The following is a 25,667-nucleotide window of genomic DNA, read 5'->3' as shown; positions in this document are numbered from 1 at the left end:
AAACACAGACACTATTGCATATGCTAGCAAGATTTTGCTGAAAGGACCCTGATATAGCTGTCTCTTGTGAGGCTATGCCAGTGCCTGGCAAACACAGAAATGGATGCTCACAGTCAGCTATTGGATGGAACACAGGGTCCCCAGTGGAGGAGCTAGAGAAAGTACCCAAGGTGTTGTAGGGGGCTGCAACCCTGTAGATGCAACAACAATATGAGCTAACCAGTATCCCCTGAGCTCATGTCTCTAGATGCATATGTAGCAGAAGATGGTGTAGTCAGCCATCATTGGGAAGAGAGGCCCCTTGGTCTTGCAAACTTTATATACCCCAGTACAGGGGAATGCCAGGGCCAAGAAGTGGGAGTGGGTGGGTAGGGGAGCAGGGTTGGGGAGAGGGTATAGGGGACTTTTGAGATAGCCTTTGAAATGTAAATGAAGAAAATTTCTAATAAAAAAATTGAAAAAGAAAAAGACCCCTCCAATTCCCATCTCCACTGCAGTGGAATCAAAGGCACATGGCAAGCACTGCCTACTAAGCTATCTCCCAGCCAGGAAGATGCAAGTCTGTGTGTAGTCAATTCCTTGGGGTTAGAGAATCACCCTGTTCAAGTTCAGAAAGCCAAGAAGCAGGAGTTGAGCACTCAAGCAGCTCATAGGTGAACCTTCAATATCTAGTTTCTTTATAAATTGAATGATCATATCCACATTTCAGAACTCTCCAAGAATGTATTTATTTCACGAGTTCTAATGGTAGTTAAATTAAATGTCAGAAACCAAACATTACTACATTAAGAACTATCTATTACAGATGATAATTTTTACAGTCTACTCATGTATGTTTGCTTTCAAATTTAATTTTGCCTGTGTCCACTAGAACTGCCCAGGTTTAATTTGCAACCCATTTATTTAATGTTCTTCATTTATGCATCCCATTGAGGGTCTGTCTTTTCTTAAAGCTTTTACAAATCTTTTGACCTTCAGATTTTTCTTAATTACGCTGCAATCCTTCCTTTAAAAATGAAATACTTCCCCTTAATAATTCTGTTTACCATTTAATAAGAGGTAATTTTAGCCCATTTCCTAATTTCTGCTTTGTTTTCTCACCATTCTTTATTATCCTGGGATATATTTCTATTTATTCAATCTGTAATGTCTCTCATTAGAGGCATTTTCCTCCTGTTTAGTATGTAGACTATGAGGAAAATACTCAGGCAAGTGCCACAGTTAATAAAACACAGGAAAACTGAAGATTAATATCATAACATTTGAAAAATGCAATTGTGACTTTTTGCTGCAAAGGAACTGTGGTGTTGGGAGAGAAAAGGAGCACCATTGGCATCTAGTGACTTCAGGGTCTAGCTGTGCCTAGGTCCTGCCCGCTGCCAGTAAAGCAACAGATAAACACCCTGGGAGCAATCACTGACCTTTCTAAAATGTATGGCATGAATGTACCTTAGATGAGCAGAGATGCCCTGAATACACCCACATAAGAAATAACCAGAATCGCACCTTAAGTGAGAGCTATCACAAGGTATAACTACTTAAAGTGCACGGATGCGTGCATGCGCATGCGCGGGTATGTAGGTAAGCCAGAGGTTGCCACCGGGATGTCTTCCTCAGTCATTTCTCCACCCTATTTTTTGAGGCAGGGCCTCTCATTGCACCTGGAGCCCAGGTGCTGTTTGGGCTAGAGGAGGCTGACTAACAAGTGCCTAGGACCCACCAGAGTCTCTGCCTGCAAAGCACTGGAGTTGTGGAAACATTTCATTGTGAGCATTTTTTATTTAGGTTCTGGAGATCCAAGCTTAAGTCCTTGTGCTTGCATAGCCAGAACTTTACCCTCTGAGATAACTCCCTAGTCTCCAATTTGGCTTTGAAAATACACCATTTCCATTCCATGCCTTTCTTTCATATTCTACTTTTCACAGGCACAATGCCTGTTTAAAACCTTACTTGGCATTAGTGAAACTTTTCTGCTTTATTAACTTGAAATAAATTAACTAGATATTTCCCTTTCTGCTTAAGAAGCAAAAAAGCCATACGATCACAGAAAATAAACTGAAATCGAAGGTCTGTTCTGGAAAGTTAAGCTTCCACTTCATCACTATAAACGTAACCCCATACAGGCATCAACTGACATAAATAATTTGTATAATAACAGCAAGTATTATGAATAATTAGCAATGACAGAGCATTTTCATGTGTACAATTCTTGTAAACACCAGCTTATCTGTCAATCTTTGGTATTATCATTTATATCTTACTGATGAGAAAATAGAGGATTAGCTACATTAAATTATTTACTTGCTCAGGGACAACCATTTTATAAAAAGTCTGAGTGTTAATCAAACTCCTGCTCACAGGTTTTGGGAGCTTTTGCACTAAACCAACCCTTTTCACTGGTAAATGTCTATCTTCAGTGGAGGATGTTATCTTGTGTGGACATTGCAAAAATGAAGAAGAAAAGTATATTGATATAATTTTAGTCTTCCTTTCCATTCTTTTTTCCTTGCAACTGCCTCAAATTCTAATATTCTCTACCCTCTGAAAAGAATACATTGTTTGCAATTCCTTATGACAAGTAGTTTCAGTGGTCCTGTATATCTTTTGTTGTTATAATGGTCATTCTTTCTCCTGAGAAAATAAAGTTACAATAAATAGAACTGTGAATATAAAATTTATGTCCAGTTCTTATAGTGTTTATGAAGGCAAGGCCATTCAACTTTCTACATCAGCCTTTCAGGCACAGAATGGTGAAAAACACTGCTTCTGTATACTTATAGATGTTTTCTATGTGAGTGACTAACAAAGCGGGCATGTCCATTATGGAGAATTATGGCCAGGCTAGTATGGTAATCTATATAGCTACAAAAACAAGCTGGCCAGCCCCTAAAAAACATGGTTATAACTAAGTTGAATAATGCATATGCATATATTTTAGAATTTTTCATAATAACATAAGTTAATACTGTATTGCTACTTTGCTTTATTGTGCCTTACATGTTTTGAGTCCCTGAAAGGCAGAAGTGTCTTTAATTAACTAGCCTTGATCCTTCCTCACAGCCATCCTAAGACCTTTTACCCATTTTACTGCAAGGATAACATAACATAATCAACCATGTTTTTCACAAAAGGCAAAAAAAATCAACATTCATCACTTTGGAAAAGGAAATTTCACAGACACAAAGGAATTGCTCAGTGGTTGACAGCAATTGCTACTCTTACAAAGGACTCAGGTTTGGTTCCTGGCATTCACATAGTGGCTCTCAATCATCTATTACTCTAATGCCAAGATAATTGATGCCTCCTTCTGGCTTCCTTGGCCATTTTAACCATGTGTTGCACATACATACATGATAGCAAAACATACACACACACCTGAAATAAAAATATTAATTTGTTAACATTTGAGTTTATGTTTTCCAGATATCTGTATAATCTCATTTATATTGTACAAATTTTAGTACATTTTTATCATACTGTTTTGAATGTTGTACCTACTTTTTGTCTGCATTTGGGTATATAATAAAAATTAAGGTGTTTTTCTTATTTCTCTGTGCTTCAAACCATATGATTCAAAGATAATTTACTGTCACTGATATCACTGGTAAGGGCTTGCCACTGCCAAGTAGCATCATTTAGCTCACAACACAAAGCCTTTGTTTCCTCAGGTCTCCACAAGTATAGTCCAGTTACCAAAGGCAAAATACCTCGCTTCAAAATGACACCTGCTCAGAAAGCCTCGTTACCACAGAAACAGATTTACAAAGAAATAATGATAGATTTGCCAACTCTCATTCAAATCTCCGCACATTGCTGATCCTGCTATCACAAGAGTGTTTGACGAAACCTAATCTCCATAGGAGGAATTTTGAAACCATGGAGCTAAGTATTGAGGAAAATGTGTGCTGAAGCCCTCTCTCTGAGCTAAGTGGCCAGGCCAGGAAGGATGAATTGGGTCCTGGTGGCTCTTATGAGCTGAATCAGAAACCAAAAATGCCCATAGATGGAGGCTGATGAAAAGGACCTTCCCCTCCAGGAGGAAGCAAACCCCCTTTGAAAGAGGATTCAGATGAGTGGCTGTGTCTGCATCAATCCCTTTAGCTTAGCCTGAGAGTACTTGCTGAGATACATAGCAAGAAAGCCAAATTTAAAAATAAGTATATAAAAAGAAAAAGAGGGGTAGAGAGATGACAATGGCGAAGAGCTTCCGTTGCTCTCACAGAGGACCAGAGTTCAGTTTACAGTACACCAGTCAGGAAGCACATGAAAGCCTCTAACTCCAACTCCTGAAGAGGGGATCTGATGCCTCTTGCCTTTGGGGGCATTTGCACTTACGTGCACATACCCACACACATGCACATAATTTAGAATATTTGTTTTTAAATAATAAAAGAGGAAAAACATAAACCTTTAGAACTAAATCTAGTTATTTCAAGGATATCAAAGTAAATGTATGAGTCCAATTGCTAGTCTTGCTACTTATGAACTTCAGAAGTTTCAGTGAGCTAAGTTAATTAATGTTTTAATTAAATATATAGTTTAATATATTTATATATAATTTATATATAATTAAATATATATTTTAAGTAAATAATTATTATTATATAAATTTATAGAGAGAAAAACAGGGTGATATTGCTGCCAGCTTCAGCCTGCTTCACTTTAGTTAGGTGACAGTAAACACTGACTCTCTCGGAGAGAGATTTTAAAAAAGAGTACAGAGATATGACAATACTACTTTATACTACCTATATCAAAAGATAAATTAAATGGTCTACTGTGTTTAAAATTTAACTTACCAAAGAAAAGTGACTTCTTCATAAATTTTAGTAATCCTTATGATATATAGCCAATGTAGATATCTAGCCTATATCATAAACATTTAGAAAGCCTTTTTGAAGTTATTATTGAGGTTGCAAGATGGAAAATCAACTTGCAAAAATCAATGTACATCTCCAATAAGCATTTAGAGCATGTATCTTCTAAATTTCTTCATTTTCTTAACTGTAGCAAAAACAATAATCTTGAGAATAAATCTCAAAGCAGCGAAGCAAGATCTTTATGAAGAGAAGAGGCTATAACATCATTGAAACGCATAAAAGAAGAACTAGATAAATAGGACTTATGATTACCAAGGCTCTGTCATAAAAATGGCAATGCCCTCAAATTAAGTCATAAACCCAGCACATTTCCAATTCCAGCAGGATATGTGTCAAAGTCACTGGAGGAACAAATGCAGAGACATTGAGGTTAAAAGAGATCATGACTTCTTCCTTTATCGAGTCTTCCAGAGTCACCTCTCCCTCCCAGGCTTGGTGGGGACATGAGAAGAGGTCATAGAATGCCAGGGACTGAAAACTGGGATCATGAATTATGCATTGTCTTAGATAGTTTCCATGGCTATGAACAGACACCATAACCAAGGCAAATCTTAGAAAGGACAACCTTTAATTGGGGCTGGCTTACAGGTTCATAGATTCAGTCCATTATCATCAAGGCAGGAAGCGCAATGCTGGAGTAGCTGAGAGTTCTGCATCTTATTCTCAAGGCAAATGGGAGAACACTCTCTTCCAGGTAGCCAGGCAGCAGGTCTCAAAGTCCATTCCTGACAGTGACACACTTCCTCCAACAAGGCCACACCTCTTAATAGTGCCACTCCGTGGGCCAAGCGTATTCAAACCACTATTGCATCCATCAGTGCAACTGCTGAGAGACAGAGGGGGTAAAGAATAGGACGGCATATAACGTGCCCTCTCCTTGTCAATCCTCTGGTTATTTTAAGTAAAATCCAAAAACTCCTTTTGGCTTGAAGGCAAAATATTTCTCATTGCTTCATGTTTCAACAGTTGCTCCCCAGATGGTAGCACTGTTTGGGAAATTTAGGGAACATTTAGGAGGTGGAACTTGCTGGAGGAAGTCTGGGAATAGAGTAGGTGTTGGGGCCTTGAGCATTTATAGGCTGGGCCCATTTCTGTTCTCTCTGCTTCTGAACTGTAGATGCAATGTAACTGGCTGGTGGCATGCTCAGTGATTCCATGAATTCTACACCTTGAAGGCTAAATCCACTACGGAGTTGCATGCCAAAGTAAATTCTCTCCTTGGTCAAGGTATTTATCACAGCAACAGACAAGTAATTAATGCATCCAACTAGAATTAAGAAGCCAACAGGCACAGAAGATGTAACTCCACAGAAAAGTTCTAAGAGGAACCAATGAAGAACTTCCAGTAGAGCAGTTCATTAATTTAATGAGACAGCCGTTAAGTAACATGTGAGGTTTATAAGAACAACCAAGATACGTTTTGTATAAAAAAGGGGAAAGAGGATGGAATTCACTTAAAGATTAATTAAAGACTGCTTGAAATGTTAAATATTAAAGAAATAAAGACCGAACTTGCTTAGGAAAAGCAAGCTAAGAAAACTCTAAAACACAAATGACACCTGGAAAATATATGAATTGCATATAAAGCCAACAAGGTGGTATGATATTTCCTGTGCATCTTTCTTCACTCAAACACGTTTTAAAGCTTGATACTGACACAGGTAAACACAATTTTATTTATTTTAACTTCAAGCAGTGTTAAGTTCTATCAAAAAATGATTATTTGTTATTTCTAAATTAACAGAAGTGATAGAGACATAGGACATGTTTTTTTATGCCAATATATGAAGAAGTCTTATAGAAGTACTTTCAGGAACATCAGTATACTATACTATCTGGGGATAGAACAAAGTTAAGGAAATTTTACTTTTCATTCTCCCTATTTTTATGTTTTTCAACAAATATAGCTTATATCATAGATGTACAACCTTAAAATTATATATATATATATATATATATATATATATATATATATATACACATAAATATGTACATTGTGTGTGGGTACATGTGTGGATTCATGTATTATCATGCATGTGGAAGTTAGACAACTCTGGGAAGCAGTTCTCTTCTGCTAGCATTTGGATTCCTAAGGACTAAACTCAGGTTCTGTCACTTGGTGGCATGAGCCTTTACCAGCTAGGGCATTTCACTAGCCCCACAAATTTAAAACATTGAAAGAATCAAGAACTGATGGGATAGCTCAGTTTGTAAAGTACCTGCACCTCATGCAGAGAGCCTTGGGTTGGATCCCTAGTGTGACATAAACCATGCATGGTGGTACATCCCTGAAATCCCAGGACTTAAGGAGGTGACTACAGGAAACCCAGATAGTCACAGTCATCCACGTTCAACTGATAAGTGTGATGCCCTGTCTTTAGGAAGGCAGGCAGGCAAGAAGGAAGGAAGGAAGGAAGGAAGGAAGGAAGGAAGGAAGGAAGGAAGGAAGGAAGGAAGGAAGGAAGGAAGGAATTGAAAACCTAATTTGTTTTTACATTTTCCATGTTTAGTATGGCTAAAAACACATCTTTGAATTGTAGATTGAATATTCATATTCTAGNTAGGAAGGCAGGAAGGAAGGAAGGAAGGAAGGAAGGAAGGAAGGAAGGAAGGAAGGAAGGAAGGAAGGAAGGAAGGAAGGAAGGAAAGAAGGAATTGAAAACCTAATTTGTTTTTACATTTTCCATGTTTAGTATGGCTAAAAACACATCTTTGAATTGTAGATTGAATATTCATATTCTAGGTGCTTCACAAACAGATAATCATACATTTAATTTCCAAACAATATATGATCACTATGAAAGTGGTAATTGGTCACCACTGACGATCTAGAACTGAGGATGTAGCTCAGTGCTACAGCACTTGCATGATATGAGGTAGACTCTACGTTCAATACCCAGCATGGTGAAAAGAAAATGTGGAAACTGGAAGGAGAAAACATCTGTTTAAAGTTCACTACAAAAATGGTTCAATACCCAGCATGGTGAAAAGAAAATGTAGAAACTCTGGAAGGAGAAAACATCTGTTTAAAGTTCACTGCAGAAACGGTGCCAACCATAGAAGACTCAGTCAATTTCATTTTTTTCTTATAGAAATGGACACCAAATTTATTTTTCTATGCATTTAAATATTTAAAATTCACCAGTAACTAAAAGGGATCAATGCCAGTCCAAGCTAAATCTATAGGATATTTTCTGAAGATGAAACCATACTTGATAATTTAATGCTATAATGTAGTTTTATTGGTGGTATGTACTCAAGACTATTAATGAATTTGCTTGCCATCTTTACCCCTAAAAAACATCCTAGTAAGAAAATTGTATCAATCATGTCTTGTAGCTAAGGAAACCAATATTTAAGTAGGTTAAATTAGTTAACTAATATCTTTGACAACAAGGGCTATTAACATGCCTCAATGCTATGATCTGCTTGACCATGTTAGGGACAGTGTGACATAGTTCCTGCTTCTGGAACCACATGATGTGAGCCCCCATGAGTTTCTATGGTTGCTGTGGGAATGAGTCTTGTTTTAATAATAACATCCATATTTTCACTTTCCTCCTTTGAGGAATGTCCTGTCTGCCAAGCTAATGATTCCATGATAATGAGAGGCAGCACATGTCTGGAAGTCAAGGGTGTGTCTAATGACTCAGCAAAATGGTAGAACACTGTGACTTTCAGGACAGCCTTTAAGACTTTGAGAAAGTATGATTTCAGAAATGTGCATTTGCTCAACTATGTAAAATATAAGGATGAGATATGAATTGTATTAGGAGCTTTACAAATCTAAAGGAACAGAGGCAGCAACACTATGAGCCAGCTTGTATGAAAGTTATTAAGGAACAAGATAAAGAGATTTGGGGAGTGGTGATCGCAAGGCAAGATCCGATCCAGCTAACTTTTTTGTTTATTCTTTTTTTTTTCTTTTTTTTAAATTAGATATTTTCTTTATTTACATTTCAAATGTTATCCCCTTTCCTATTTTCTCTCCAAAAACCCCCCTATCCCATCTCCCCCCCACCCCCACCCCCGCTTGCTCACCAACCCACCCACTCCTACTTCCCTGTCCTGGCATTCCCCTATACTGGGGCATTGAGTCTTCTCACTACCAAGGGCCTCTCCTCCCATTGATGTCCAACAAGGCCATCCTCTGCTACATATGCATCTGGAGCCATGAGTCCCTCCATGTGTACTCTTTGGTTGATGATTTAGTCCCTGGGAGCTCTGGGGGTATTGGTTGTTTCATATTGCTGTTCCTCCTATGGGTCTGCAAGTTCCTTCAGCTCCTTCAGTCCTCTATTGGGGACCCTGTGCTCAGTCCAATGGTTGGCTGAGAGCATCCACCTTTGTATCTATCAGGCACTAGCAGAGTCTCTCAAGAGAAATTCCTACAAAGACAGGTAGATTCCTAAGTTCAAGGTCAGAGGAAGTTTAGGTCCAGGTCCAGGGGTGGCAGGAATGGTCATTTCAGAACAGGGTCCCACTTAACTATCTCATTGTCTGTGGTGTGTTTGCTGTGTCATCCTAAAAATCAAGGGGTCAAGGGATTCTAACTCATGGGATAATCAAAAAGAATCCTGGGATTATGACTCAATTGATATGTAAGTAAAAACAGGCATTGAGCTGCATGATATGTGCTAACCAGATTTTTTAGGCTAGCAAAAGAAAGCTGTTTCCAGCAGAACACAGAGGGAGCAATCTAGAAGGCTGTCTTGAGCAGAACGTACGCTTGTAACCATAATTTGACTTGGAGTAGTTTGTTTTTCTGCTCCCAGACACCCCTGCCTCAGAATCCCTCTCCAAGCCAAGGTAGGTCTTTAGCACATAAAGATGAATTAAATCTGAGCCTTTTGCAATTGCTACTTGTCTCAAGTGAAATTGAATCTCTTGTTTAAAAATTAGTTTAAAAGCAGCTATCATTAACAAAACCTTTCTTCTACAACATTTCAAAAGCGGAGAAAACGCCAAGTGACAATATTCTGTATCCAAACCCGTGCTTCTTCTAAGTATCAAATCACACTCAAATCTACTGAGAGAGACATGGGGTGAGGAATTTGGGAATGTGCAGTCTATAGTACAGGGCTATTGCCACTATGAAAGCACAAAGGAAGAGCTGTGCATGACAGTCCACCGACATAAGACTGAGCAATAAGTCATCCTGTTGTTTTAAGACAAATTAATGAAGGTGAGCAGTTGTTTCTTTGAAAATGTTTTATGAAGAAACTCTGTAAGTTCCTATGAGGCTTCAGTGGTAGGACTAGTAGTCTTGTCTCCCTAGACCACAAACCTTTGCGTCATCTTAACCTTAGGTAGCATTCAGCTGCCGTCGTTTGCTTCCTTGTGGTACTGAACCATTAGAGTTAGTAACTTAGAGAATGCCTCGTCCAGGACCACTGCACTGCCTACCTGGAATAAACAGCAGAAGTGACCACTGCTGTTCATGTCAACAAAAGCAACGGCAGCAACTGCTTTTCCCTTACCTCTTTCTTATTACTTATAAAATCAGACCCCTCAATAAACAGCATTCCGCAGCATATTTTCTAGGCAACTGTTATTCATGTATCCTGGTAACCACCCACACTTGGGGTTGGGTTGAATATGTTTTCTATTGTTACTCTTAGTGAGCCTCAGCTTGTCTGTTACATTGGTATATCATAAATATCATATTTATATGCATTGTTTATGAAAAAGAAGAAAAACACTCAGATTTGACAGGTTAACATTTTGAAGTTTAGGTCATATTTTTTAACTTAAAAGCTATTTGCCTGTGTTTTATTATGGAACTAACTCATTAAGTATTTGGAAGATAAAGAATACAGAGTCAAAAAAAAAAAAAAAACCAAATTGNAAAACTTAAGGGTTTTTTTTTTTTTTTTTTTTTGGTTTTTCGAGACAGGGTTTCTCTGTTTAGCCCTGGCTGTCCTGGAACTCACTTTGTAGACCAGTCTGGCCTCGAACTCAGAAATCCGCCTGCCTCTGCCTCCGGAGTGCTGGGACTAAAGGCGTGCGCCACCACGCCCGGCTAACTTAAGGCTTTTTATCTATGCTCAGCATAATACTACTTTACTCTGTCAAACCAATCTCCTGTTTCATGCTTATTTCCTGGCATGGTACTGAGCATATAGCTACCCCTGCACATGTTACTTACTGAATATCTGTTTAGCCATTTATTCATTACATTTTTATTAAATTTTTAAAACAGAGACAACAGATTTCTTTAAAGATTAACTTCAAAAGTAATCTGTAAACATGCCATGTTTTACAAAAGGGACAGTGGCCTGCAAGGGCAACTCTAGGCACTTATAAATAGTAAATGGTAATTTCACACTGTATCTGACAGAAAACTTTGGATTCTATTAAAGCAACATTGCTGAAAATATCAAGGTAGAAAATAGCTTGTCTCTAATTGACTGGATTCCAAAGTTTCAAGAAATTAACAAAACCAGAAATCAAACTATTCTAATATACAGGCAATTTAGCTTTATTAGACCCTAAATAAAAGAATGGGTTTGACACCAAATGATTAAATGTGACTGTACACCATGCAGCATGTGAGCAGACCTTTCTGTTTCACTTCTAAAATCAATTTTGTATAATTTTTGTTGAAATATTGAATTATTTCCTTTCACCTACTTAGAATTTAAATACTAAAACTCCTTTTAAAAATGAGAAAATCTGCTTATAATTCCATCACTCTAAAAAGTTAATAGAGGCAGCCAAGGGCAACATCAAGAGTTCGAATTGTTTTGAGAGTCACTAGGATTACCCTTACACTGCCCAACCCTTCAACAAGACTTCTTTTTCTTTCCTGGTACTGAGATTTCTGCAAGTCTATTGTTCTTCTGGGGAGCACTGTCAACCCAAGTGGCTGGCTTAATGTTCTTTAAGGTGTGTGTGTGTGTGTGTGTGTGTGTGTATGTGTGTGTGTGTGTGTGTGTTGTGTATATACTTGCATAAATATAAAATAATATGACTTCTTGAGTTTTTATCAAGTGACTTTGTCATTGTTTGCCCCTGTCCCTCCTCCTCCAGCTGTTACCTTTCACCCCTCAGCACAGTAGTACCCTCTTCCCCATTTTGCTGTCTCCCACTTAATATCAGCTGTATCTTGCTATTTCCCTCTCAAGCCCTCCTCCACTCTGCCTTCAGTCCCTTTCCACGTTCCTGGTTTCTGTGGTTACTCCACGTTGTATTCCCCACATCCGAGGATTTGATGCTAGGACCCACAGATAAGAGAAGGCATAAAGCATTGGTCTTTATGTCTGGTTCCCTTTGCTCAATATAATCCTTTCTAAGGCAATCAATTTACCTATAAACTATTTCCTTTTTCTTACAGCTGAATAATATTCTAGTGTGTGTATTTACCACAATTTCCATTCATCTGTTGAAAGACATTTAGATTGTTTCCATTTCCTGGGTATTGGGAATAAGGCAGCTATAAACATTGCTGAGCTAGTATCTATAGAATAAGATGTAAAGTCTTTTGAGACTGTGCCAAGGAGTGCTTTGGTTGGTTCATATGGTAGATTTACTTTTAGTCTATTGAAGGTTCTCTATACTGATTTCCAGGATGGCTTCATAATTTTGTGTTCCTGCCAACAGTGAGTAAGAAAGGATTTCTCTCTTTCCACAACTTTCCAGCATTTGCTATCTGCTTATTTTGTTGATCTTAGTCACATTATGGCTGGAGTGAGATAAAATCTCAAAGTTACCTCACAAGAGATAGCTATATCAGTGTCCTTTCAGCAAGTTCTTGCTGGCATATGCAGTAGTGTCTGCATTTGGTGGATGATTATGGGATGGACCCCCGGGTGGGGCAGTCTCTGGATTGTCCATCCTTTCATCTTAGCTCCAAACTCTGTCTCTGCAACTTCTTTCATGGGTATTTTATTCCCTATTTTGGGGAGGAATGAAGTATCCATGTGTTGGTCTTCCTTCTTCTTGATTTTCTTGTGTTTTGGAGATTGTATCTTGGGTATTCTAGGTTTCTGGGCTAATATCCACTTATCAGTGAGTGCATATCAAGTGGGTTCTTTTGTGATTGGGTTACCTCACTCAGGATGATACCTCACTCCTGCTAAAAGGACACTGATATACATATCTCTTGTTAGGCTATGCCAGTGCCTGGCAAATATAGAAGTGGAAGTCCATAGTCTATAGGATAGAACACAGAGACCCCAATAGAGGAGCTAGAGAAATTACCCAAGGAACTAAAGGGGTTTGCAACCCTATAGGTGGAACAACAATATGAACTAATCAGTACCCCCAGAGCTCATGTCTCTAGCTGCATATATAGCAGAAGATGGCCTAGTCAGCCATTGTTGGGAAGAGAGGCCCCTTGATCTTGCAAACTTTATATGCCCCATAGAGGGGAACACCAGGGCCAAGAAGTGGGAGTGGGTGGGCAGGGGAGCAGGGTGGGGGAGGAGGGTTTAGGGTATAGGGGACATTCAGGATAGCATTTGAAATGTAAATAAAGAAAATATCTAATAAAATAATAAAATAATTTTTAAAAATCTCAAAATTGCTTTAATTTGCATTGCTTTAATTACTAAAGATGATAAACACTTTGGGAGCAATTTCTTAGCTATTTTCATTGGTCCTATTATGAAATCTGTTTGGAGATTCCTTTAAAAAAAAAATCCCTAACCCAATTTAAATGTGGTCATTTGTTCCCTTGACCCTTTATCACCCTTGGTTACCTCGGGGCTGAGGGTGGGCTCCTGTTACTAAGAAACCTCCACTCACACTTAAACCATGAGTGTGAATAAAGCTGGATCTCACCTGATTGCTGCCTTCCTGATGTACCTTCCATAACTTCAGCTACACAAACTGCCATAAGAGGGAAGAAAAGGTCCTATGCAGTTGTCACATTGGTGAACCATAAATGACCCCCGTAGCAATGCATCCAAAAAGGTACAGTAAGCGATGCTTTCACGGTGATACCAACCAACAGCTGTCTAATTGGACTTGAAACCCAATCGACTGGAGAGAAACCATGACTGGTACTGAGAAACCAGACAGCTTTCCAGTTTTAGAGAGGCCATGAGCATTAGAAATTCTCCTACCATCACTTCGCTTGTCCAACCTAATTTCCTGCTGGATTCCAAATCTTATTCCAATCCCTACCAAAGCCTCTCTTTACAGAAAATGGAGACTATCACAGAAAACCACAACTGAACACAATTCAGAGGTCAACAGTTGTGGGGAGCCCAGGCCCATAGGTGTACCTGTATCACAACCTCTGAATGTATGGTTCAGGGAACATCACGGAAGAGTAGACAGAAAGGTTGTGAGAGCCACAATACCAAGAATTCTGTGGTGAAACAATTTCTCCAAGGAATACCTGAATAAACAAGGCGTGACATCATTCAACTAACAGGAAAGAGAGAAATTGCATTGGGTCCTAGAAGATGAGTGAACCTCTCCCAGGAATGGAGACCTCCTTATTGGATATTCACTGCAAAGACCTGTCCTGAAAAAAAATATAAACACAAACAACAGAATGGACTCAGAAGATTGTGCTTATGGATTTGTGCTTACACATATGTACATATATGTATGTGTGTAACAAGAACCATCAAAGTAAAAGAAGCTATCAACTTGAGAGTAGGGGATGAGAGGGGCTATTAGGACAGTGGCTGTGGACCTGGAGTGAAGAAAGGGGGAGAGAAATTGTGGCAATTCTACTAAAAGTATATTTTAAAAATTAAATAAAAAATTAACAGATAATTAGATAAGAATATAAGCTTACAATGTTAAGCTACTTAGAAGTGTAGAAAATAAAAAGCCTTGTATGTCACTCCTAAAGACCATCATCATAATAAGCAAGAGTAGAGAAAGTGAGCAAAACATGAATGAATATCTCTAAAGAACTACATTTCTTTAGAATTTCACTAATTCTTCAATTCTAGAAAACTCATGATTTTCAAGTGTTCATAGATCTTTTATTTCATCATATTTTTATTTTTGAGATTCTGACATAATTATATTTCCCTTCTCCTTCCTCCCTCCAAAGTTTCCCATCTTCCATTCATATTCATGGCCTCTTCTTCCATTGCTATAGGATGAATATGTATATATGCATATATGATATATATGTATGTGTGTGTGTGTGTGTGTGTGTGTGTGTGTGTGTGTGCTACTAAATATAACCTACTCAGCATGTATAAAGTTACAGGTACGTTTTTAGGGCTGACCATTTGGCACTAGACTATCAATTGATTCCTGCTTCCAGCTTTCCTCAGTCACCTATAGTGGTAGTTCACAATATTTTATGCAATGCTTCCCAGGTTCTTCATGTATTTAATTTTCCCCATTAGACAGTCTTAATATTTTGTTGGACCCTTTCCTCATGGTCTCTGTCTTAGTCAGGGTTTCTATTCCTGCACAAACATCATGACCAAGAAGCAAGTTGGGGAGGAAAGGGTTTATTCAGCTTACATTTTCCACATTGCTGTTTATCACCAAAGGAAGTCAGGACTGGAACTCAAGCAGGTCAGAAAGCAGGAGCTGATGCAGAGGTCATGGAAGGATGTTCTTTACTGGCTTGCTTCCACTGGCTTGCTCTGCCTGCTCTCTTATAGAACCAAGACTACCAGCCCAGAGATGGCACCACCCATAAGGGAACCTCCCTGCTTGATCACTAATTGAGAAAATGCCTTACAGCTGGATCTCATAGAGACATTTCCCCAACTGAAGCTCCTTTCTCTGTGATAACTCCAGCCTGTGTCAAGTAGACACAAAATTAGCCAGTACAGTCTCCCATATATGTACCATGTCAGGCATCTGTCAACTTCCCCTCACGAGTGGCATACCTCCACTTAAATCTTTACCAAAGTCTACAGATCTATCATACTTCCCTCAGCTACGTTGCCTCCAGAGTACTCCATCCATCCCACCGTTAGAGACATTTTACACTCTCTCTTCATCTATTAACTTGTGCTTTTTTTTCTTCAGATAACAACACAGAATGTCTGTTTGTCAAGGAGGGTTGCACAAATGTCTATTGGTAAGTCACACTCCCATGTTATAGGTTTACTCATTAAGGTGCACTTCACTGTACTCTTTCACATGTTTTGCCTGGTTCATGTGGCTGTGTAATTAGTCCACATAAATAAAAGATTTCATAGTATCAAGAACTTGAATACAGTTTTCATTTCATTTCTTTTTCTTATTTTAGCTCAACATTATATCACCAAGATATAGTTTAATGTCAGGAAGCAGAGGGAAAATAGGAATAATTTCTCATTAGGACAATAGATTGTTCCATAATTAATAAAAGATGGTTAATCTAAAAACAAAATACACTTGAGAAAGGCATTGGTTTAGCTTGCTTTCTTTCTTTCTTTCTTTCTTTCTTTCTTTCTTTTTTTTCTTTCTTTCTTTCTGTTTTTTTGCTTTGTTTTGTTTTTGGTTTTTGAAGACAGGGTTTCTCTGTGTAGCCTTGGCTGTCCTGGAACTCACTTTGTAGACCAGGCTGGCCTCAAACTCAGAAATCTGCCTGCTTCTGCCTCCCAAGTGCTGGGATTAAAATCATGTGCCACCACTGCCCAGTTAGCTTTCTTTTTTTTTTATTTTCTTAGAAAATTTAATATTTTAGAACTGCAATCCTGAATCTCTCTCTATCCCTCTTTCAGTTCCTCCTCCCTTCTTCCTTTTCTCCCTATTGTTGTCTCTTTTCTCATTTTCCTCTAGAGAAGGAATTTCTCTAATTTACCATGCATCCTGGCTGTGATCCCTTCCAAAAATGAAGTTGGAACTAAGAAGCAATGTATTAACAACAGCTCTTCAGTGAGTGAACCACCAGGCAAGAGGATCACAGAAAAGCCAGTGAAGTATCTAGATTTCCATCACAACCAGGGGAATGGAGGTTGCACCCTATTCCACTGTGTGCTGTTTCATATAGCTCCTTCTCTAAGAAGCCATTCCCTTCATTTAACTGCCAAGCTGCTCCATTTCCATTTCTTCAGTGCTTTTCTTGGTTTTTCTAGTTCTTCACCATTTCAGAGTGCTTAGACATAGTTTGAGACAGTAGATACGTTACAGGGTAGAGTAAAATATATTCAACACAAATTGGAGGTCAATGTCTGCCTGCCATGTTCACCATAGTCACAGCTAGATCCAGAGTGAAATGAGAAGAGTGTGAACCAGGGCTCAAGAAGGTTTCATAGGCCGTTTGGAAAGGAAAGCTTTGCTCACTTTGCCCCAAGACAATCTGTTATGTTCATCCCAGAAGAGAGACTCTCCTACTCTATTTTGTGTCACTGAATCAAAGGCAGGAAAGTGCTTGAGTTAGTTTGCTTCCGTTGCTATGATGAAATGTCATGTCCAAAAGGAACTTGTGAAGGAAAGTGTTTGCTTTGCTTACACATCCTAATCAAGTCCTGATGGGAAGTTAGGGCAAGAGCTCAAGACAGAAACATAAAATGAAGCAGAGGCCATGGAGGAATATACCTTACTGGCTTGCTACTCCTGGTTTCCTTAGTTAGCTTTCTCATATACCCCAAGAACATCTATCTAGGGACCCACAATGGTCTTTGCCCTTCCACATCAATTATCAATAAAGAAAATGCTCCCACAGTTGCCAATCTAATGGGAGTATTTCCTCAAATGAGGTTCTTCCTAGAAAAGAACTCTGGTTTGTGTCAAACTGACAAAACACCAACCAGAATAAGAATCCATTTCAGATATTTTTCAACTGATTGTATTCACTCATCAAAAGACAATGGTTTCCAACAGTATATGGAATACATAGTTACTTAAACAAGCATAATATTGAGACTGGAGTGGTTGGAAGCACTGAGTACTTTTTCAGAGAACAACCCAGGTTTAGTTCCCAGCACCCACATGGCAGTTCAAAACTGCCTATCACTTCCAGAAGATATTTCACCCTCACAAAAACATACATACAGGAAAAAACACCTGAACAAAACAAAATAAAATATAAAAATAAATAGAATCATTAATAAATATGTAAAATAAAACAAGAAAATGTTTTCACATTGAGTACCTCCCCACGTCTACCAGGCTTAACAAAACATAAGTCAACCTATAGTTGACTAATTATAAATAACATATAGTCAACCAATTATAAATAACTCATCTTATGTGTGTCTAACATTATACTTTGTGTATGACTGGAACTATTTATAAGTCTATGATTGGCCTAAAAACTCGATTGAGTTTTATGTTTATACAAGTAGGTCAATATCTTACCAGTTTGGCAAGTATCTCACATTGATATGACCAGATTATCAGTCTGTCAGTTGCTTTTCTACATAATAATTTGTAAATAATTTCTAAGAAGGGGCAGAGTCCAAATTTTGGTGAATTCATCACCAAGTACTTGTGTTTAGAAAGGGGCCTTGTATTAGCACACATACTTAGGGTGTGGAGGTGGAGGGCAGGGATGGCATTGTATCATTCCTAAAAGAAAAATTACCAAAAAATTGAATTTACTGTTTATTAACTTTCAGAGTCTAAGATCTACCACAGAAAAAAAAATTGATAAATGGATTCTATAACAAAGGACATACAATACAACTGTCTAACAAAAGCCAATTTCTTTTATGACGCATTTAAAAACTTAAATGGACTGAAGTCTTGTAGGCTGAAGTTAGTAATTCTAGTTTTATAAGGTAATGAACTTAGATATTTAATATATGTGTTCATAATCAGTAATTAATAATCTGCTTCAACAACTTGTACAACCACTCTGGAAATCACTCTGGCGGTTCCTTAGAAAATTGGACATAGTACTACCAGAGGACCCAGCAATACCTCTTCTGGGCATATACCCAGAAGATCTTCCAACTAGTAATAAGGACACATGCTCCACTATGTTCATAGCAGCCTTATTTATAATAGCCAGAAGCTGGAAAGAACCCAGATGTCCCTCAATAGAGGAATGGATACAGAAACTGTGGTACATTTACTCAATGGAGTACTACTCAGCTATTAAAAACAATGAACTTGTGAAATTCTTAGGCAAATGGATGTATCTGGAGGATATCATGCTTAGTGAGGTAACCCAATCACAAAAGAAGTCACTAGATATGCACTCACTGATAAGCGGATATTAGCCCAGAAACTTAGAACACCCAAGATACATCTTGCAAAACACAAGAAAACCAAGAAGGATGACCATTGTGTAGACAATTGCTTTGGGGTCCAGGTTGAGAAAGCTGGTGAGAAAGGCTGTATATTGTAGAGAAAAATCACTCACCTACTGCTCAGCTTCAAAAAGATGTAAGCGGTGACTTAATCCATGGGATGTTGCCAAAAACCTGAGCTCCTAACATTATGGTCTAGCTGAAAAAATTCCCCAGCTTTTCAGTAGCACCAAGTTGGAAACCAAGACAATGTGAGCTTTGGGGGAATACTCAAACTCTAAGCCCCAGAGCATCTGAAATATTCAGGACAGAGCCTTCTTACAAGGTCTCATATGTAGAATGTATCAATGAAGCAAGATGCTTTTTTAAGTTGTTTCTCCCAGAAGGAGAATGAGAGCAGAAGATGACCCTTATGAGATGAAGAATCTTGCACATATTTTTTATAGTCTTTGAGGAATAATGTGACATGTTTGAGATATGAGGAACCAGAATTCTCTGAGACACGAGTTATGGAAAACCCAGCTGACACATATCTGCCTCACTTAGAGTTCCCACTGCTATAACAAAACACTATGAACAAAGGAAACCTGGGTGGGAAGGACTTATTTCAGCTTACATGTCCACACCACTGTCTGCCATGTTGGGCAGTCACAACAGGAACTCAAAGCAGGGAGCCAAAGATAGGAACTGAAGCAGAAACCACAGGGGAGTGCTACTTGCTGGCTTTCTTTTAATAGCTTGCTTTAAATGTATCACCGAAATCTACAAATCTAATAGAGCATCCATAGGCAATCTGCACAGGCCCGTGAATGTATGCAGACGGTGACTGGTAAGTTGAACAAAAGGTCAGTAGAAATATTAAAGTCGTTGAGAAGAAAGTGAAGACTGTGAAATAGTAAAACTAGCATAGGAAGCATGCTGAGTGTGATGAATCAAGCCACTGCACATTAACTGATAGAAAAGAGAGACTGGAGTAGAGCTGTCTGAAGAACTAAGTGTCAAGAATTCAATGAATCTCTCATGATATGGATGAAGAAAAGAATTAACATGTACAAGAAGCTCTAAATTCAAGGAGAATAGGTACAAAGAAAACTATATCTGGAAATATCACACTGATGCTGAAGAAATCAGTTACAGAGGCATACCACTTTCAAAGGAACAATAAGACTTGATAGGTTTGCAAAAGACTTTAAAAATAAGTTAGTCTGTTGCAAAAGAAATCTCACTAAAAGAAATTGTGCCCACCTTAAATATTCTTTAGAATTACGTCTAGACAAAAATATTTTGAGGAAGTAGTACTCAGCTAATTTTAATAAAAGTGTGTTAATTTTAAAATTTATAGTTTGTCAGGGAAAGTTATAATAAAAAAGGTTGATACACCACTGATTCAAAATGCTAGATGATTAAAACAGATATCAAAAAGTAAATTTACATTTATAAAGTTATTTCTTTAACTGAAATGAATTAGAAATTTAAAGGGAACAGGGTTAATTGTGCTTATTCGTCAAATTGCTCTTCTCTTGTTTTTAAATCACTGCCATACATGAGTACTGTCCTCCCCCAGTGATAAAGACAAGGCAGAAAAGATCATATGCATTTTGTATTAAAATAAATAGATTTACAGAAGAGAGTTATCCTTGATAACATGATAAGGTCAAAACTAGGTTTATTCCCTATTGAGTTTATCATTTGGGCACAAGACTGCAGCTGATTAATTAGTAATATCCAGAAACACATTGATATAAAAATATGTCTAATGTACACTAAATCATTACAAATATATATACTAAATCATTAATGGTCACTTCTAAAGAAATAGACTTAAAATATCTATGATGGCTAATTTTGATTGATAACTAGACACAAGCTACTGTGTATTCATATTAGATACCTTTCATATTAGATACCTTTCATATTAGATACCTTTCATATTAGATACCTTTCATATTAGATACCTTTCATATTAGATACCTTTCATATTAGATACCTTTCATATTAGATACCTTTCATATTAGATACCTTTCATATTAGATACCTTTCATATTAGATACCTTTCTGATCAGATTATTTTTAAGTGTGAAAACCCACCCCAAATGTGGACAGTACCATCTTGTGGCAGTCTAGATAAAAGGACATAGAAGAAGGAAAAAAAGAAACTGCTATGAGCCTGTTTGCTGTCGCCCTTTATCCTGTGCCTTCTGTTCTTGAACTGATACTGATACCCAACTTCTGTATTCCAATGAAGATTGAAGACCAGCAGCATTGCTGATATCCTCCCAGCTTTCAGTCCCACATTGGACTGCTGAGTTATCCAGCAACATGGAACAATTTCTAGTTTTGGCACCTCCAAGAGTTAGCCATTATTGGACTACCCAGACCATACCTGGTAAATCAAATAAATCTCTTTAACGATATATTCATTCTACCATTTCTGTTTTTTTAGAGAATCCTAACACAGTGTCTTTAATTCTAAGTGTAAAATCTACAATAAAATTTTCTTTACTTTTTCATTAAGGTTGATACTTAGGTTAGTGAGGTGACTAAGTGGGTAAAGGCACTTACTGCCAAGCCTGACGGCCCTAGCTCTACCCCCAGGACCCACATGGTGAAAGGAGAAAATCAGCCCCTTCCAGGTGTCCCCTTACATCCACACTCAAACTGTGACACACACACACACACACACGCACACTCACTCACACACACACACACACACACACAAACACTAAATAAATGTAATTAAAAATAAAAATATACTTGCCAATATCTTAAATAACCCTGTAATTCCTGACTTTTGCTTTCATGGTATAATTGCAGAAGAAACCAAGCTGCAACAACTTTCCAACTGTATTGGGCTAGCTGATATCCATATAAAACGATACCCACAACAACAAGAAGAATGTTTTGTGATCCGTAAGCATCCTTCAGCAGGAAAAGCCGTGAGATGTATTCATGGAAAGGACACAAAATAACCTTCTGATTGGGTTCAAAATATAGCATTGCCCGAAGGAACATGAAGGAAATTTCAAACCTTGGAGATGCTAAATTATCTGTTAAATCAACAAACTAGAAAAATGAAAGCAATGGGCCATTAACTAATATGAACTCCATGCTGTGCAGCATCTCTTCTTGGAAACTTTCCAGTATTCTGCCATACTCTCTGTGATAAGGAGGCAAGGCCCACTGTGATCACAGGTAGCACCATTCCATCAGCTCAGGGCCCAGACTGAGTGAAAGGAAAAAGTCACCCAAGTGGATGAACACAAGCATTCCCCTTTCTCCACTTCCTGTCAGCTTGATGAGTCAGCCACATCCCTACTACCCAGCAGTGAATCACTCGTACACCATGCCTCCTCCACCAGGAGGGACTTCACTCCTTCTAACTGTGAGCCAGAATGAACCTCTACACACCTATGTGCCTGATTGATCAAAGCAATGGAAGAGGAACTCCCACTGTTCTTCCCCACGATGGCAGTGTCCTATCTGCACATCACTAGAGTCTGCTCTTGGCAACACACTATGACTTTGACTAACTACTTATTCATATTTTCTAGTGTAGAGTTCTTCTATAGTGAAACAACTAAAGTATTTGTGGCACATATTAAAGAAGGTTAGGGAAAGACACTCTAATTCAGGAACACCATTTTATCTTCAGTTTTTTAAAAATAACATTATGCATTCTATCAAATATGTTCTATTCATCTATGGGATATTTGTCTTCTGTGAAGCCTTTCCTTACATATTACAGATACACTCATAATAAAATGTGAAAACATTTTTAGCTTGAGGGTAGGTGGTAAAATATTTTTTAATTAAATTATTTGAGATGTAAAAAACAATTTTGCTTTATATTTTTATTAACTTAGAAATTGATAGGTATCATTTTAAAGGCAATATCATTTATGTGAAATGAATCAAGTGTCACAAAATGTTCTGCTTGTCACTGCCAGCTGAATTGTAGTGCACATATGTATGCATATATGTGATTGTGAATGTGTGTGTGCACTTTCACACTTTAGGTCTATGCACATGCTTAAAGATAATCTGCTATCATACTAACAGAACAGTCAACATGAGCAACAGGTATTCAGAAACCTTATCATAGAATTGAGCGTGCTCCTCCACAAAGACACAAAAGAGTGAGAAAGAAAACCTTTAGAGGAACAGAGCCTTTTGTGACAAGAAGTCAAGACACAAATAATGCAATAAACATCCTTTTTTTGTTTTTATAATCACAGAAAAATAAAATGTTATGCCAATCTCAGCAGTCCTGGATAAAAGCAAGCTCTCCGGTCAAGTTATCTATCTCTGCACATCGCTTCACGTAACCCAACACTGTGTGTACTTCTCAGAGGAGATGAGCATGTAAAACCCAGAGTGAGCTGCCATCAAATCAAAGTAGTGCGCTGTGATAGCCTTCCTAGGTCTGTGACTCATATTTATAAATATGAGTCTTAGTAGCTCAGATCTCCCTTTACTCTCAGTACATTCATTATTCCAATCACTTCCTATCATCTTTGCCTCGAAAAAAAACCACAAACTATCAGAAGGGGAAAACATAGAGGAAGAACATATATTTTGATTTTCTGCCTTATAAGACCTTCATTAAGACCAGCTATCTCCAAAGAATACATAATAATCTAAAGGAAAACATTAATTCTTTACAGGCAAAGCAGAATGATATTTGAATTGTAACTGGTATTACCTTATTCTTGTATTCTGTCATTATCTTAGGGTCACTCACACCAAAATTGTATGCCTAGAATCTTCTTAATGATAAGTGATTTTTCCACTTATGTGCATGTATTAGCTATTGAAATTTATTTAATTTGTCTGGTAACAGGGCTTTGAAACTCCTTCTTTTGTAAGTGTACCCAAAGTGTCAAGATTTTATTGGTTTTCACATTCATCACAAGGTGCTTGGTGGGAGGCTGACAGAAAGAAACACACTTGTTCCTACGAATATCACCATTTTCTTGCGATATGAAAATTGGACTCTTCCCAAACAGCAGAAATTCATAGATAAAGCATGTGCCCCCCGGGCAAGAAGCCAACAAGCTTGGGTATTGGTACATTGAGGCACGGGGTGCTACTCTCAACTAAGGCACTTGAGCAGTTTCCGAATTGCTTCAAGTCCACAAGGTGCACCACAGTAAAGATAGTGATGTATAGCCTATTTATCCAGCAAATCTTTTCCATAGTAACAAAAGAAATTGCCACGAAAACCTGGAGCTTTTTAAATTCACACTGGACATAGCTCGACTTCCATTTACTCTCCACAAACAATACCCCAAAGAAGCGCATCAGAAAGGACAAAAGACCTAGAGAAGCATTCTCTGTGAGTTTCCTGTTTCCCTTTGCACCGCTTGGTATAAAACTTGGGCATCTCTCTGTATTCACCATCTACTTCACTTCCTTGTGCGCCAGAAGCCAACTCCACACCTGGATAACTGCGACACTCACCATGTGAGCGCAGGACCCTTCTGAGTCTAAAGTCCCAGCTCTCCACTTCCTTCAGCAGGAACACAGTAACATCTCTCACCCAGCCGCGCTGGGCTGGGGAGCCAGTACTAAACCCAACAGTTGCTGAGAGTCTGATTCAGGTTTGAGCGCATCCGCTTTAAACACAAGACAAAGGCTTCACTTGGTCTTTCGTGGTGCGCGCCCTTCCCTGGGTAACTGGTACTCTCTTTCTCTATCCAACCCACCCTAAAGGAAGTCACTGAAAGGAATTGCTTTCAGAGGGGTGCGGTTGTGGGTGTAAACAGCGCTGACTTGTAATCTACCAAAGGTCTACCGGGGAGCTACCAGGGCAGCACCCCGCTGGGCAAGCCTAGCAGTGGAGCCTGCCTCTAGCGGCTTGGGTACCCATCTAAGCAGGGAATCAGGACCTCCCGTGCTGAATCCACCTGGGCAAAGTCACCTGCCGCCTGAGCTCCAAGCTACTGTTGTGCCAGGTCTTGTGCTCTGGGGCACGGACAATCCTCCCAGGACCACAAGCCAAAGAGAGTGTGGACTCTGCCCAAGGCTGATCAAATGGTCTTTACAATCACTCACCGGGGAGGGGAAAGTAGCTCAGGCAGACAGGCTGCTCGCAGCCGGCATCCCAGGGCAGTGGTATCCTCCCATCCTTTGTCAGTGGCTGGCGGTGCACTCCTCAGCTCACAAACGTGCAGCCCAGTGGCAGGCAGCCTGGCTCTGGCTCGGCTCCCCAGCCCTCTTTCCTCCTCTGTGCCTCCTCCCCTTCTCTGTCCCCCTCCACCAGCGGCACTCACTAGGCTCCCATGATGTCATCCAGTGGAAATCTGCCATGCTCAAAAACTGGAATAATCCAGCGCTCACATGGAGAAAAGCAGAGCAGGAAGAAGACACAGCGGAGACTTTACTTGTTCCTAAAACCTAACAAGGACCTGTTTAGCTGGAGTCAAGGACAGGACAGAGTAGGGACTTCAGGAAAGGGAAGGGTGGGATGTACATGGTGGAGGCAGAGCCTAGATAAAACAGTATTTCCTGTTCTGGTGACTTTTAAATCAATATCTAAATTAGTGGCTCAAGGTAAGGGTAAGGAGAAAGTTTTCTTGTCGTTGTTGTTGCTAATATCCTTCTCTTGGCTTCTTGGGAGCTGTGTTTCTGTGATGATCCCTGTGCTACAGGCAAGAGAATGAAGACAAACTCC

At 38.8% G+C, this 25,667-nt stretch overlaps 1 protein-coding gene across 2 annotated transcripts in view; it reads right to left on the bottom strand.

Annotated features, from left to right (window-relative positions):
* Positions 1-25,194, bottom strand: part of March1 (membrane associated ring-CH-type finger 1) — a 799,133-nt gene extending 773,939 nt beyond the window's left edge. For both annotated transcript variants that reach the window (XM_029532226.1, XM_029532228.1), the window contains exon 1: positions 25,049-25,194. The gene's annotated coding sequence lies outside the window, so the exon portion shown is untranslated. The remainder of the gene's footprint in view (positions 1-25,048) is intronic.
* Between the last annotated feature and the right edge of the window lie 473 nt (positions 25,195-25,667).

Source organism: Mus pahari, chromosome 19 (assembly GCF_900095145.1).
Source record: "Mus pahari chromosome 19, PAHARI_EIJ_v1.1, whole genome shotgun sequence".
Taxonomy (NCBI): domain Eukaryota; kingdom Metazoa; phylum Chordata; class Mammalia; order Rodentia; family Muridae; genus Mus; species Mus pahari.
This window is presented reverse-complemented; position numbering and strand designations above follow the sequence as displayed.